Source organism: Nuphar pumila, chromosome 1 (genome assembly GCF_984573655.1).
Source record: "Nuphar pumila chromosome 1, dmNupPumi1.hap1.1, whole genome shotgun sequence".
In the NCBI taxonomy this organism is placed as follows: domain Eukaryota; kingdom Viridiplantae; phylum Streptophyta; class Magnoliopsida; order Nymphaeales; family Nymphaeaceae; genus Nuphar; species Nuphar pumila.
Genome location: NC_143249.1, coordinates 38,126,257 through 38,142,043, shown reverse-complemented (window position 1 = coordinate 38,142,043; position 15,787 = coordinate 38,126,257).

Genomic DNA, 15,787 nt, shown 5'->3' with positions numbered 1-15,787 from the left:
ATTAAACCAAATCAAGTATCTTGCTTATGAAGGTGATGATCTCCGCTTATGTGATTTTCTTTAACATGGTGCATTATCGCATTACGAGGTTATCATAAACCTCCAGTCTACTCATCGTCGTACTAACATGTCATGCATGTCTGATAGTACTACTACGATGAGAAAGATATTGGTTTCTCAAAAAGAAATCCAAACACAACAATGAAAATCATGATATCCTGCACCTTAAGTCAATTTATATCTGTGTCATTCTGGATACAGAAAAGAATGACCTCATGTATGTACCTTCAAAGGCTATGTAGTCAAAGCCTTTTGGTTATGTTAGTTTGAAGAGAAAAACTCAGTTGCATATTTCTAAGTCATGCCAATCTCATCTTATTTTAAAGTTCAAACCAGGTATGAAAGCTGTTTAAAAGAAACCTCCAACATTAGAGAGTTTGTTCGATAAACATAGACGTGACAACATTGATACATGCGTGCATGAGAGCCTTTCTTTATACTTAGGATAAGCTATGTATGAAATTGTTGGATATCACAAATATGCGTACACAAAACACTCATTTTGCTTTTCGAGATATCGGGGCATGCGAGCTTGAAACCTAGCACAAAGATTGTTTTAAAAATTGAGTTTCAACAAGGATTGTGCAAATCTACATCTTTAAATAAGCAAGAGTATGCAAAACTACATACTCTAAATAGATGTATGCATAATTGAAATATAGAGAAGAATACGCAAAACTGTATACCTTATATATATATATATATATATATATATATATATATATATTAAAGTAGAAGTCTATGCACATTACAACACAATAACAAAGTAAATAGTATAAAACAGGGTCCGGTGTGTGAAACTATGCATTAAGCTAAATAAATTGCGTAAGCAAGGCTCAGTGTACGAAACCATACATCAGGCTAAGTAAATTACGTAAGCAAGGCCTGGTGTACGAAACTGTACATCAGAATAAGTAAATTGTATAAAGCTGGAGCCTATGCACATTACAGTGTGACAACAAAGTAAATGATGTAATTAAAATGAGACAAGAATACACAAAACTATATCCTTGAGTTAAGAGCATATATATATATGTATATATATATATATATGACATAAATATAATACATATATATTAGAAGTGGTCCGCCATCGTTATCACATGCAACTTTTCCCTACCTTGAAGATGGTTAGAATCTTTGACGATTCCGAGTGTAGGTTATTAAATTGTTTGTGCCTCGGTAAGCATGTCAAAAATATAGAGTCTCATCCGTTGCATCGATGTGGTGCACTGTAAATGGGTTTTATCACATTGTGTAAGGAACAAAGTTAATTTCTTAAATTTAGCGGAAGTGGCGACGATCGCGTCGCAGTGGTCGAACTCCTCGAACCCAGTTCGAGCTGACTGGACCAAGCCTGGCTCAGTAAAAAAAGTCGAACCAATCTTGGCGGCTAGCAGAGTTGGGCCAAGAAGAACCGAGAGAGCGGGATAGGATCCAATCGGGTTGGCTTGGTGGAACCGAGTCAAACTCGGCGCACCTGAGCCGACCTAGGGGAGCTGGACCGAATCAGGCTGAGCTTGGCTTTAGCCGGGCTTAGCTCAGTTTGACCCGACTCGTAACAACAACAATAGTAGCTGCTATTGCTTGGGTACAACAAGAGGACGGGGGGTGAGGGCTTGACAGTCAGGTTAAACCGCACTTGATCCCAAACTGGGATAGGACCGAACATGGCTCGGTCCTCCAATAGGGGAGAAAGAGTGAGAGGGCCGACAACCAGCCCACTACCGGAGGCAGTGGCTGTCGGTGCCTACTGATAGGGCAGGGGAAAAGAGGAGCGAGGCTGGTGGCAACACCACTATTGGAGGTAATGACCACTATCTCCAATTGATAGAACCAAGGGGGGGGGGGAGGAGCAAGGCTGACAGCCAGGTCACTGCTCCTTGAAGCACCATTGCTACCTTGTTTGTTGTCTCGATCGAGGAACATGAGCTAAAGAGGTATAATTTCTGAATCCTTATCTGGGCTTGGGGTATAATACCCCTACATTCAATGGGTTTTAATTACTCATGAGATGCGTAATTAGCTTACTGTAGATGAATTTAGAACTCAAGAACAGTTCTTTGGGTTCATACATGTTTAAAATAATTTGTTAAACTAACTAGAGTTTGGAAATGGCAAACGTTGATATAAATTATAATTATAGAACTGAGAAATCTGGAATGAAATAAAAGTGTTTTGTTTTGCAGGTTGAACTTTAAAAATAAAAGATAAAATCAATATATTGTTCATTGGCTACAAGTAACAGTGGACATTAAGTGTATGTGTGTGAGCGTATGCTGATGGGGCATATACATTTAATGTTATGATGTGTGTATGTGGTACATGTATATGCAAGTGCAACATACATGCATACATTTGATGGTGGTTCACGTGTATGCTATATAGCATACATACGAATGTGGTACATATATTACGACTATGGTTCATACATAGATTACAAAACTGTGAATTGTGATGTGCATATATGCAAGAATGACATACATTCAATTGTCTGCTATAGTGCGTATGTATGCAAGTAAAGCATATGCACAAATGCTTGATGTGATGGGTACCTATGCCTTCGTGGCATACTTACAAATATTTCGTCTGTTATGATGAATACATATGAAATTGTGTACACGTATGATTGTATGAATACAATGTGTATATATACAATGATGTATACATGTGAATGAATGTATGATGCACGACATACATATGCTATTGGCATACATATACATATTTTAATGCATGAATGATTTGTTGGGTTTTGGGACAAAATGTATGACACATGCATTAGAAAATTTAATTATATATAATTGTTTGCATGCGTTAGAAGGTAACTGTGTATGATTGATTATGCAAAGATGGGTGAAATAAAATTAAATAATTGTATGTGATATGGAGAATGTTGTATGAAATGAGACGGAATGTATAGATGCATACATTAGAAATTAACTGCATAAGACTATTTACGTATATTAGAAGGTTTTTGCTTAGGACAAGTAGTGTAGAAATAGATGAATGTTATATTTATTAATGTTCTACGTGAGTACTTGTGAAATTGAGGGGTCTTGACCTCGAACAATTTTTTCGAAGGCGAAGATTCAACGTTCATATTTAATATTTGTCAAAATGACAAATGTAATGTGTTAGAATTTCATGCACATAATGGGTATTGACTCTTATGATGAATTTCACTTGTAAAACTTTGATTGTGATACATATTTGTGAATGGTGTATCATATAAGTGTTGTATGCTGGAAAGATATGATTGTGTTGGGTATTATCCCAAATGATTGTTTTGAATGAAAATATCTTATGATTCTTGTTATATTGTGTAACATATACTTTTGAATGTGAAAGTGATGGGTATTGATCCAAATGATTATATTATAAATGTAAGGTTCACTATTCGTATTTTAAAACTTGCATGTATGCCAAATATGCCTGAATTGTGATGTGCATGATTAAATATAATGATTTGCTGCAATTTTGGCAATGTGATATACATAAAATGCATGATTGAATAGTATGATAATTACAGGTATTGACCCGAGTGCAACCATTGATTTTATTATGCCTAACATGTGTCTTTACATGTTAAATGCCATACATTGAGAAAATGTTCTCGAAAGATAAGAAAAGTTGCACTTAATAGTCATTCTTGAAAGATTATATGGCATTGGCTCGTATTATTGAGGTTGAGCAAGTAGGTCAAATGTAAACCTGTGTTGCACCAACCCCGTGAAAAATTATGAACGTAGTTGTAAGTTGTTTATGGCAAATTGCGAACGTAGTCGCTAGTCATTTAGTCAAATGAGGGTCAAATGCAAACCCTTTTCCTACTACGGCAATCTAAGGGGACCTTTCGCTTTGGTATACATGGCAAAGTTTGAGTTATAGTTGTACGCTTATTGTAGTGTGCTATGATTTACTAGTTTCAGGGATGATGTGACGATGTGTTCCATACTCTAGTGCTAGCCTCTTGTACTCCCTGAGGTTAAAATGTAAAAAATATAATTGGTTGAATGAATACCCCCTCGTGAGGCTTGAGCATCATAGCTTGCTAGGAGTGGTGCCTTGGGCTAAAAGAATGAAATTTAATGTTAATGGGTTGCAAGCATAATATGTAAGACAAAAAAATGTAATTAAAAGATAAAGAAAATGTGGTTATGCATAAGGTAAGTCATGATTGCATGTTTAAATTTTGTTATATGCATAAATGCATATTAAATTTATTGTGAGCATGATTGTGTGCTTTAGATTATATATGAGTGTAATTGTATGCTAAAGTGAGTGTTATTATGATTACATGCTTCAATTCAATAATTGTATAAATGCTTGCCTGAATAAAATATATTGCGTAATTGTATGCTTGATTGATTGTGCGTAAGAGTAAGCGCAAGCTACTCTTACACATTAGTTGTTTGATATGCACATATTGAAGTTTGCGTATGTGTGCATTTAATCTATGAATAAAATATACGTAGAGTTTGTGTAAATCACATATACAGATATATGTGACTTGTGTTGAGACATATGCATAAGAAGATGCATATTGCATTTATGGTTACGTAAGAAAGTATGTAACCTATTGTGTTTTTTTATAATTGCGTGTTTGATATTTTAAAGACCTAGTAAGGGTCTGCAAAATTATATGGAGACATGTTGTGTCTCACGCCGATTTCTTTATATTTTTTAAATCCAAGTGTGTAGGTGGAGGATCGTCGCAGTGCGAGGACATCAATTTTTGGAATGGACTGGATTGAACTTCTTTTGTGTGATTTTGGTTGTGCTTGTAACTCTAATTTTCATTTATGAAATAAATGAAATGGTTTTGAATGTGTATGTATTAAATGTTTTGAATGATTTGATTCTATATATGTGATGTGCTCAAGTTTGGGGATTGTTTTCGAAATATTCGAAAAGTCTTTCATTGTGTTTTCAAAGGTTGTATAGCTTTGTAAAAAAAAATCTCTTAGATTTTTGGAGCATCACAAAAGATGCAAAGTCTAAAAATATTCTTTTCAGGTCTCATTTCAAGATCTCAAAAGCTATGTCACCATAATTACATGAGGAGGGCTCATGCTCATTATTCTAGAGTAGTTAGGAGCCATATGTATGCCATGATATGTACTCAATCGAACATCTCTCATGCAGTTAGTGTGGTTAGCAAGTATACGACTAATTTTGGAAAGGAACATTAGCAAGCAATAAAATGGATCTTTAGATATCTACGTGGTACCTTAGATGTGTGCCTTGAGTTCGAAAGATGTGTTCCTAGTGTTGTTAGCTATTATGATGTTGATTTTTCAAGTGATTGTGACAGGAGGAGGTCACTCACTGGTTATGTGTTTAACATTGGTGGTTGTGTTATCAGTTGAAAAGCTACTTTACAGTCCAATGTTGTCCTATCTATCACTGAGGCAAAGCATATGGCTATAACAAAATCTGTGAAGAAAGCTATATGGTTGAGAGGTTTGTTTGGTGAGCTCAGTTCGAGACAAGATGCTACAGTTCTCCATTGTGATAGCCAGAGTGTTATTCATTTGACAAAGAACCAAATGTTTCATGAGAGGATGAAACATATTGATATCAAGTATCACTTTGTTTGAGATGTTCTCTTCAAAGGTGACATTTCGCCGAGAAAGATTGATACTAAGTTCAACCTAGTTGACATGATGATGAAATCTCTTCCAGTGATCAAGTTTGAGCGTTGCTTGAACTGGGTTGGCTTGTGTAGCACTTGATATCCCAGAGGGGCTTTTGTTGGAGGTGTAGCAAATTTGAAGATTTTTTTTATTGTGTTCGTGTACGGAGGAGGCTTGATAGAATTTAAGTCAAGGTGGAGATTTGTTGAGATGTGCCTTGAATTCCATGTTACAACCTCGACATGTCACTTGAAGAAAACCATATTGAGGAAATTTTTTTTCTCGATATGAACCCAATCCGTTTGTAAGAAGGTCCTATAAATACTCCTTTAGGGTTTTCTTGTTAAGCTAACTTATTTTATGAGTTTGGGCATTCTATGCTGCTTTAAGGTTTTCTCCGAGAAGAGAGCCATCATCTATCTTTGTAATCTCCCTTTTTTGACATAGTGAAAGTCTTTGCTTCTCTACCGCCTATGGATGTAGGCCTTTGGCCAAAGCACGTAAATTGTGGCGTTGTGTGTGCTTGTTTTCTTCTCTATCTCTTAGTCATGTTTATTCTGGTGTGCAACTTCCTAACATGTTCACTATACAAAGTTTTAACTTTTGTTTGATTTTATCTAGTTTGTTGGTCACCCGGAACATAGGTATGCCCACCCTGCTTAATTGCTAATATTCCTGAATAATTTGCTCATAACCGGGAAGAGGTGCCCACATAGAGAAAAATTTAAAGGGAGGATGACGTTTGGCATGAACTAGCTGCCACTTCACATAAATCCTCACATGATTGGAAATAAGACTTGTGATACCCTCAATAGTTGAATTTGCATATTGAGAGACCCAAGAAAGGTTAACAAGGACCCAGTCAATTTTACTTGCGCTAATTAAAATCTTTTTTATTAATCATCCTAACAGCTAGTACTCTCATTTTCTCTCTCATTCTCTTATATAAAGGGTGTGTACGTGTGTGTTTAACTAATAAAAGATTGATGCATATTGAGTGTGTATGCATGAGTGTTGTAGTGAGTTTTTTTTTGTATATTTTTTGTGTTTATTTCACATCAATAAAATATTTAACTTTTACCTTATTTTTTCTCGTATTTGCATGGATTATTGTATCTAGCCAAATGCATTTGGATTTTTTCTATGTTGTTATGTTTAGTTTTTTGTGTCTCTAGTTCCATGCTATTTTGTGAAATGGTATCAAAGTCAAGAAAAAAAATCTTGGTATTTTTGTTTCTTGGGTCTTGAGACTCTTTGGTTCGAGTTCATTCTTCGTGAAGGAATCATGGTCGATGTATGACTTGGATTCAAGGGAGATCATGTTTCGGTAAGTATATTTTATATTTTTATTGTTATTTTGTTTGAGTTGTCTATCTCATGCAATGTGCATGAGAAAATACCCTGTTTTCCATCTTTTGAAAATGTATTTATTATTTTAAGTTTTTTTTTTTTATTTCCTTGTTTTATGCTTGTTAATTAGCAAATGATTGAACTCTTTGAACTTTTTTTTGGTATATGGGGTTATTTAAAAAAAAACTTTAAATGTTTTTCAAACTTAAGTATTGCTCTTTTTTGGATATAATTGCATTCATATTTGTGCTAATTTAAAAAATTATTAAATATTTTTATAAGATTTATAGTATTTATTTAATTTTATGAAATGATATTTATACATGCATGTACTATAGTACTTAGAGATTTTAATATTAAATCATGCTTTTTCATGCATGATATGTTTTCTTATGGAAATGATACTTGACATGGTTGGATTTGTAATACAATATTTTATTGAGTGTATTAGACACTTTTGCTTATATTTTAACATGCATTAGATTTATAAGATCATATTGTGCTGAATGTGTTCTTTGGATATGTATTTTACTTCATTAATATTTTGTGTATTTTATAAGATTAATAAAATTTATACTTTTTATTTGTGTGTACTCTCTTACCTTATTGGTTTGTGTTTATGCCCTTAGTGGCTTTGTATGTGGCCACCTTCTAATTCATTAAAATTAATATTTTAAGTATGTGCTCTTTTGCATTAATGGCTTTGTTTGGGTCCTTAGTGGCCTTGAGTGCTTCCATTGTCTTTGGGTGGCTTGTGTGTTTTAAGCCCTAGTGGCATTGTGATTATTCTACTATTGACTATTTTTCTCTTGAATTATCTTTCATTTGTCTCCCTTGTAAGGTTACATGTGTTGTGAAAAATTTGTTACATATTATTGGGAGACTTATATATATCTTATGTGTGGCTTCGCATGGGGATATGCTTGTATCTTATTTTGCATGTGATTGCACCACAATTCATTCGAAGTTTAAAACTTCCTTTGTTAGATTTGGTTTGAAATTTGTTTCTCTAAATCAATCTTGTTTATAACCTCCTTTTTAGAATGCGATTTTCAAAGTTTTTTGTGTGGCTTTGGTTAGGCCATACAATATTTTCTTTGATGCATCATATGGAGGTGAGTTGTGTACACCTCGTTATTTTATCAGTTTAGATTGCCTATTTATGAGTGTAGTGTTGACACTAAGTTTGACTCTAATTGACAATTGTTTGATCGCTAGTTCTGTTAGTGTGTTGTATAACTCATTTGCTTAGTTGACCATTGTTATTTGCTTGTAACCATGGTAGTCTTTATGGATTAAATCTTATAATATTACAAAATTTATTGCTCTTGCACTAATTTAAACATTATTTTTTAAATGTTCTTGGTTATTTTTTTTTACATTAATTTGTTTCATTAGCATATCCTCAGCTAGTAGTTTATGTACTCCATGATTCTTATAGGTGAAAGTGTTGGACCGGGAATGTAAGGTTATATGGCCATAAGGTGACTATTGGGAGGCTATCCCAACAATCACTATGCTTGAACTGCAAAGTGACATGTCTCTTGGGGTTAAAGGGATTTCTCCCAGGGATGTGTCCCAAACTTGAACTCTTTACAAGGTTATAAATGCAATACAGTACTATAGGAACATACAAGAACATAGACATTCAATTGTAAGAGAGTTGAAAAGTATGGATCTCCCTGGTGATTTTGAGCGTAACAGCGTACACTTCACCCTGCAGGAATTCTGCACTTGCACATTCAAGTTCCTACATTAGTATCAGAGCGAGGTTCGTCAGAACCCCTATCGATGATTGTGTGTGCCAGTCAAAATCACATGCATCACTATAAAATAAAAAATTCAAAACAAAGAGAAAATCAAATCGGAAGTTAACGAAAAAGGTCAGTTTTATTTTTGTTCTATTTTTGGGCAAATCGGTGAACCAGGGGTTCCCGATTGCAGAAACTCAAAAAAAAATTTTTGGGTTACCTCTATTTACACCCATCAGAACCGACACAGGTGGTAGGCTGAGAAGAAGCGCTGCCTCACATGGTAGATCTCTTCACCAAAAACCGTGGCAATCGGTTCTGTGAAGGACTCCAACCGACGACCACCTACGAAGAAAATTCATCGCCGGAAAGGGTGAAGGGGACGAATCACAAAGATTTGGGGATTTCGGAAACACCCCAGAGACGGAAAAAAAAATCGTGGGAGAAAGAGGGGTCGGCTCCCTCTTTCCTCTCTCTACATTCATCTCACCACCGGTTGACGACCTGGGGTTCACTGTGAGGTGATTTACCCAAGGGAAGGGGCTCGACCTATTGGAGATCGCTTGCATCAGCATATAAGGGGCGACAATTGAGCCGTTAAGACAGAAAAGAAAAAACGAAACAAAATTAGAGGGCTCAGAATTTTGCTCATCTCTTTTTTGGTCAGTTTGGTGGCTGGATCTGATGCCGGAGCTGCCAATAGTGACACCATAGACCGAACACTGTTGGTCGGATTTATCCAGCCCTCAAAATCTCATTTTTGGTGGACGTTGGTGGCCTCATTCCTTGAAGTCTTGCAGTGACCACTGGTCACCACCTCTGGTTCAACGTGTCGTCGCAGGACCGGTGGTCGGTTTTGCTTGATGCAGCGTGTCGTTGTCGGTCCAGTGGCTGATTCCACCGCCGTGTGGCCTCGTCACCAGAGAAGAGGATCTGCAAAGGGGTTTCGAGAAGAAGAAGGGTCAAGAACCCTTCTTCTTTCGTTACTTTTAAAAAATATATATATTTAATTTTCATTTAAGTCCATACATTTTAGTTACTTCCATTTAGGACCCCCTGGAAATTTTGCTCAAAGGGTTTGTTTTTTGAAAATTCTAGAAAGAGGCTTACTTTCTGATTTTTTTTTTTAAATAAGTCTTTGCTTATCGTTTTTTGTTGAAACAGACTTCTTGTTTTCTGAATTTATAGAAAGAGGGTTGAATCTTTCTATTTAACTCAGAAAGTTTTCAGTTTGAGGTTTCTGTTTTATTTTTTCTTAGAGAGGCTTTTGCTTTTCTCAAATTGCAGAAAGGTGGTTCCTCCTTTTTTGATAAACTCACAAATTTCAGAAAGTGTTCCGCTTTATTGAATTTTTGCAGAGCAAGGCATATGATCTTTTCTGATATTGCAGAAAGAAGGTCAAAACTTTCTGTTTAACTCAAAAAGTTGCAAAAAGAGGTTTATATATTTTTTGCTTACACAAAGCCTCTTCTTTTGTTTTTTGAAATTGCAAAAAGGTGGTCCTAAGTTTTTGAAAATCACCTACTACTTGTTTTTGTCAAAAGTGTTTAGAATTTAATATTTTTTGTGTATTTCTTGCATATTTAAGTATCTTGTTACATGCTAAACTTGTTTAGAAGGATCAAAACTAGTTACATTCACAAATATTAGTTGAAATAAGTCTTATTAATCCTAATAGTTGTTTATAACTAGAAAAATGGCAAATCGAGTAGTCATGGCTGAGTTGTCCAAAATAAAAAAACTTAATAAGACAAATTTTGGAATGTGGAGGAAGAAGATGAAATATCTATTAACACATGACAAGACTCTGTACGTATTGAATAATGTGAAATCTTCATTAACTGATAAATCTAGTGAATAAGAGAAGAAATCTTATAATAAGTTTATCGAGGATGATCAACTTGCTAAAGCAACTCTTCTAACATTCATGCAAGATGATCTCATCCAAGTATTTGAAGACTTTGACACTGAAAAGAAAATGATTGAAGAAGTTAGAAAGAAGTATGATATGACTTCAGAAACCCACATTCAACTTATTTTGGAATAATACAACTCATGCAGAATAAAAGAGTCAGACAATGTAGTCGATCATGTGAATCAAATGCTGGTAATGGCTAAGGATTTAGCCATAGCTGGAAATGATATCCCTGAGCAGATGCAAATCTTCACCATACTAAACAACCTTCCTTCAACTTAGAACATGATGTCAATTGTCATGAGGTTAAACCAGAAAAGTCTATCTCTAACTGAGCTCCCTCTGTAATTAGTTCTTGAACAAGAACACATGTCAAAAGAAAGAGGGAAAAATCATGAATACCCAAGAATCCTTCTCAACAACCTCTCATAGGTTCAAGCCTAAAGACACATTCTTCAAGAAATTTAAGAAGAATAAATTCAATAAGAAGCGTCCAGTGCAAACTAAGAACTTTAAGACTGTAATCAAGGGCGTATGTTTTTCTTGCAGAAAGATTGAGCATTTCAAGATTAATTGCCCAAATAAAACCAAGTAAATGGAGAATGTGAAATAGTCTGCACTATGTCTGAATCATTAATCGCAGATAGTGATCTCTAAGGATGATGGATTGATTTAGAGGCGATAAGACATGTGTTTAAGTCAAAGAAAGGACTCGTGAAGTTGGAGTTGAACTTTGGAAATCATAAGGTGTATATGAGAAATAACACCTATAGTGATGTGGTCGAGATAGGGACCTACAAGCTCCAAATAGAAGGGACTAATCTTCTATTGATAAATGTATTTTACGTACTTTTCATGAGAAAGAATTTTTTAGCAGTAGGAGATTTTGCTAAAAAGGGCTTCAAAATCCGCTTTCGGGGTTACAAGGTCACTATTGGGAAAGATGGAAAAGTGAAGCTCAGGGGTCGCTATGATGTTGACCATGGTTTCTTTTGTTTAAATGTAACTCCTATAAATAATGCAATGAATATTTTTGGTTATATTGATTATGCATTTAATGTTGATGCATATTTATGGCATTTAAGGTTAGGACATGTAAATGTTAATAAAATAAAAAGAATAATTAGCATGAGATTATTACCTTCTCTTAAAAATATAGAATTTGAAGTAAACCATGCATATTAGAAAAATAACTAGAAAACCCTTTCTTAAGGGAAGTAGGTCATGTGACTTACTAGTTTTAGTACACACAGATGTTTGTGAACCCTTAACAGTAGAAACACATAAAAAATAATCATATTTCATCACATTTATAGATGACTACTCAAGGTATGAATACATATACCAAATCTTTATGAAATCTGAAGCTTTAGAAGAATTTAAGGCATATAAACATGAAGTTGAAGGATTACTAGGAAGAAAAATCCAAGTTATTAGATCCGATAGAGGATGTGAATATAACTCTGAAGAGTTTAAGACTTTTTGCAATGATAATAACATAACTCTTCATATAACTATGTCTTATACACCTCAATAAAATGGTGTAGCAGAAAGAAGGAATATAACTCTAATGGATATGACAAGGTCCATGTTGGTATATGTAAATCTTCCCAAGAAATTTTGGGGAGAAGCAATATACACCACCATGTATATTCTAAAGAAGGTTCCTTCTAAGGCTGTAGAGTTTACACCCCATGAATTATGAACTGACAGAAAGCCAGATTTGAGTTGCGAAAGTAGGGGTCACCTGCTCATGTGTTGATTCCTAATAAGATGTGATACAAGTTAGATAACAAGACTATCAAATGCATATTCATGGGATACCCAAAAGGATAAAGGGGATATCGTTTACATAATCCTGAAAAAGGATTTATAGAGAGTAGAAAAGTAGAGTTCCTGAAAACCAAAGAAAGTAATTTTGATCTTGAAGATGATGGTGTCTTTCTGGACATCATAAATGATTCTAGGGTACCTACTCAAAAGTTAGATCATAGAGATCCAATTGTGAATAATAAGCAAACTTCACAATCAATAATTAGACAGAAAAGAACAAGAACTCTTTCATCTTATCTAAATGATTATTATATATTCTTGAGTGAGAAATTATGTTATTTCATGGATCTAGATGAAACTCTTGACAACCTGAGTTTTGAGAATACGATTGTTTCAAAAGAATCTGAACTATGGAAAGAAGCAATGAAAGATTAGTTGGACTCTATAGAAAAGAATGGAGTTTGAGAACTAACCACATTGCCTAATGGTTATAGGGCAATTGATAGTAAGTTGGTTTTCAAGAAAAAACTCAAGGCAGATGGATCTATTGATAAATTCAAGGCAAGATTAGTAGCAAAAGACTATTTTTAATGAGAAGTGATTGATTATGAAGAAAGTTATTCTCCTATAGCCAAACTGGCGTCTATTCGTATTATTTTGGCATTGGTAGCTTATTTTGATCTTAACCTATATCAAATAGATACAAAAACTGCCTTTTTAAATGGTGAACTAAATAAAATTATTTTCATGCAGCAACCAGAAGGTTTTGAAATTGAAGGTTAAGAGGATAAAATATACAAGTTGAATGAATCCTTTTATGGACTTAAGCAATTACCAAGACAGTGATATTTGACTTTTCATAATGTTATAAACAAATTGGGTTATGAGGCAAATAGTCTGGACCACTGTGTATATACTAAGAATAGTAAGAGTAAGTTTACTCTATTATCTCTCTATATTGATGATATATTAATTGCAAGAAATGACATAGACATGATAAACATGACTAAATCATGGTTAAGTTCTCAATTTGAAATGAAGGATATGGGTGAAACTTCATATGTCCTTGGAATTAAAATATAGAGAAATAGAAAATCAAGATTGCTATGTCTAAGTAAAAAAAAACATCTGGACCACATTCTAAAGAATTTTAGAATGGAAAGTACCAAGACAAAGGGTACTCATGTAGTAAAAGGTCTAAAACTTAGTAAGAATGACTGTCCAAAAAATGGACAAGAAAAGTTGAATGTTCCCTATGCTCAGGCAATAAGTCTGATGTATGCAATGCTTTGCACTAGACCTGATTTAGGTTTTGCTATAAGTCTAGTGAGTAGATATCAAAGTAATTATGGGCTCTCTCATTGCGAAGCAGTGAAAAAAAAATTTGATATCTAAAGGAAACTAAGAAACTCAAGCTATGCCATCAGTCACATAGTCTAAAGCTTGTAGGTTATTTAGATGCCGACTTTGCTGAAGATAGATATGAAGCAAAGTCTACATCTGGTTATGTATTTATGTTAAGTAAAAAAATTTCATGATCAATTAAGAAACAAGAGTGTGTGGAACAATATACCCAAGAAGCTGAGTATATTTCCTGTAACATAGAAGCCACATTTGGTGTGTGGATAAATCGCTTCCTAAATGAGTTAAAATTGGATATTCCAAAAGATCTAGATCAACTTTATTGTGATAATAAAGCTGCTATAAGACTAATACAAACATGAGTTGATAACTTTAAAAGTAAGCATATCGAAGTTAAATATCAATATATTTATGATATACTTCTAAAAAATAAAATAGCAACATATTATATTCCTTCAAGTGACATGGTAGCAAATCTGCTAACCAAGGTAGCCACTGAGGATATTTTCACTAAACATGTGAGTCAGATGGGACTCAGATATGTTTAAGTGGTGAGTAAATAAAGATCATTCTGAAAGTGTATATACAAGGTTCCGGTTGAGAACAAACATAGACACCCAAGATATCTCTTATGGCCAAGTGAGAGATGTAAGGTTATATGACGATAAGGTGATTATTGAGAGGCTATCCCAACAATCACTATGCTTGAACTGCAAAACAACATGCCTCTTGGGGCTGAAGGAATTTCTCTCAGGGATGTGTCCCAAAATTGAACTCTTTACAAGGTTATAAATACAGTACAATAGTATGAGAACATACAAGAACAGAGGCATTCAATTATAAGAGAATTGACAAGTATGGATCTTCCTGGTGATTTTGAGTGTAACAACATATACTTCACCCTGCAGAAATTTTGCACTTGCGCATTCAAGTTCCTACATGGAAGAAGTCATAGGACTTGCAAGCATAGCAAACCAGGTGGACAAGCCTGGTCCGATCGGCTAAGCTGAGGTCGATGACCGGGATTGTTTGCCAGGGCCTAACCTTAGAGAGCCTTCAGCTTGGTGGCAGGATGTAGGTTTTAGGCAAAGAAGTGAAGGCGGGTGCCCATTGAGAGGAGAGTCTTTGATGTCATATCTCCAGTTTCTACAATCGTTAGGAGGAGGGGACGAGAGTTAAGGGGGTGAAAAGTATCAGAGCTTTGAGGAAAGAGCATGTCCCAAAAACTCCTGAATGGTTTAACCACTGATTTGTAATAATTAGTTGGCCGGTGCACTACAAATCAGGCCCTTGTTTGGGAGCCTTGAATGGGAGGTGTGTTGTGACTTGTGATTTGCATGAGTGCTCTCATGCTCTATGCTGTTTTAGAGTAGTGGTGTTGCCAAAAACACTCTATTGAGGGTGGAGTTGGCGACCCCAACACTATATTTCAACACAATTCACAAGATCATGGATTTGGCGACTCCTTGCTTAATACCACACTTTAGCAACACATTCGTATGGTTCTCATTACAGGACCCTCAAACAAACTCTAGAAATGCAATACCGAGTGATTAGAACCTATGTCACAAGGATTTGGCCAACAGGGTGCCGCACCCACGTTGACACAATGCGACTCGGGTGCGGGTGCGACACCCAGAGCGGTCAAGCCGACCCTGGGTGCAGTCAATGCATCCAGGGTCATAAATGTTCAAATCTGGACTAAAAAGAATACTGTTAAAAATTAGTGTTATTGCTGTTAACTGTTATATATATATATATATACCCATGCTCTGGCTTGACCCATGCTCATTGAACTTGTGACATAGATTAGAACTAGGTAGTGGTAGCCTTTCAAAACAGGATGAGTTGCTCTGGCTTGACCCATGCTCATTGAACTTGCTAACAATAGATGTGCAGTTTGGCTCGGTTAATGTAGACTTATTGGGTAGTAATAAACA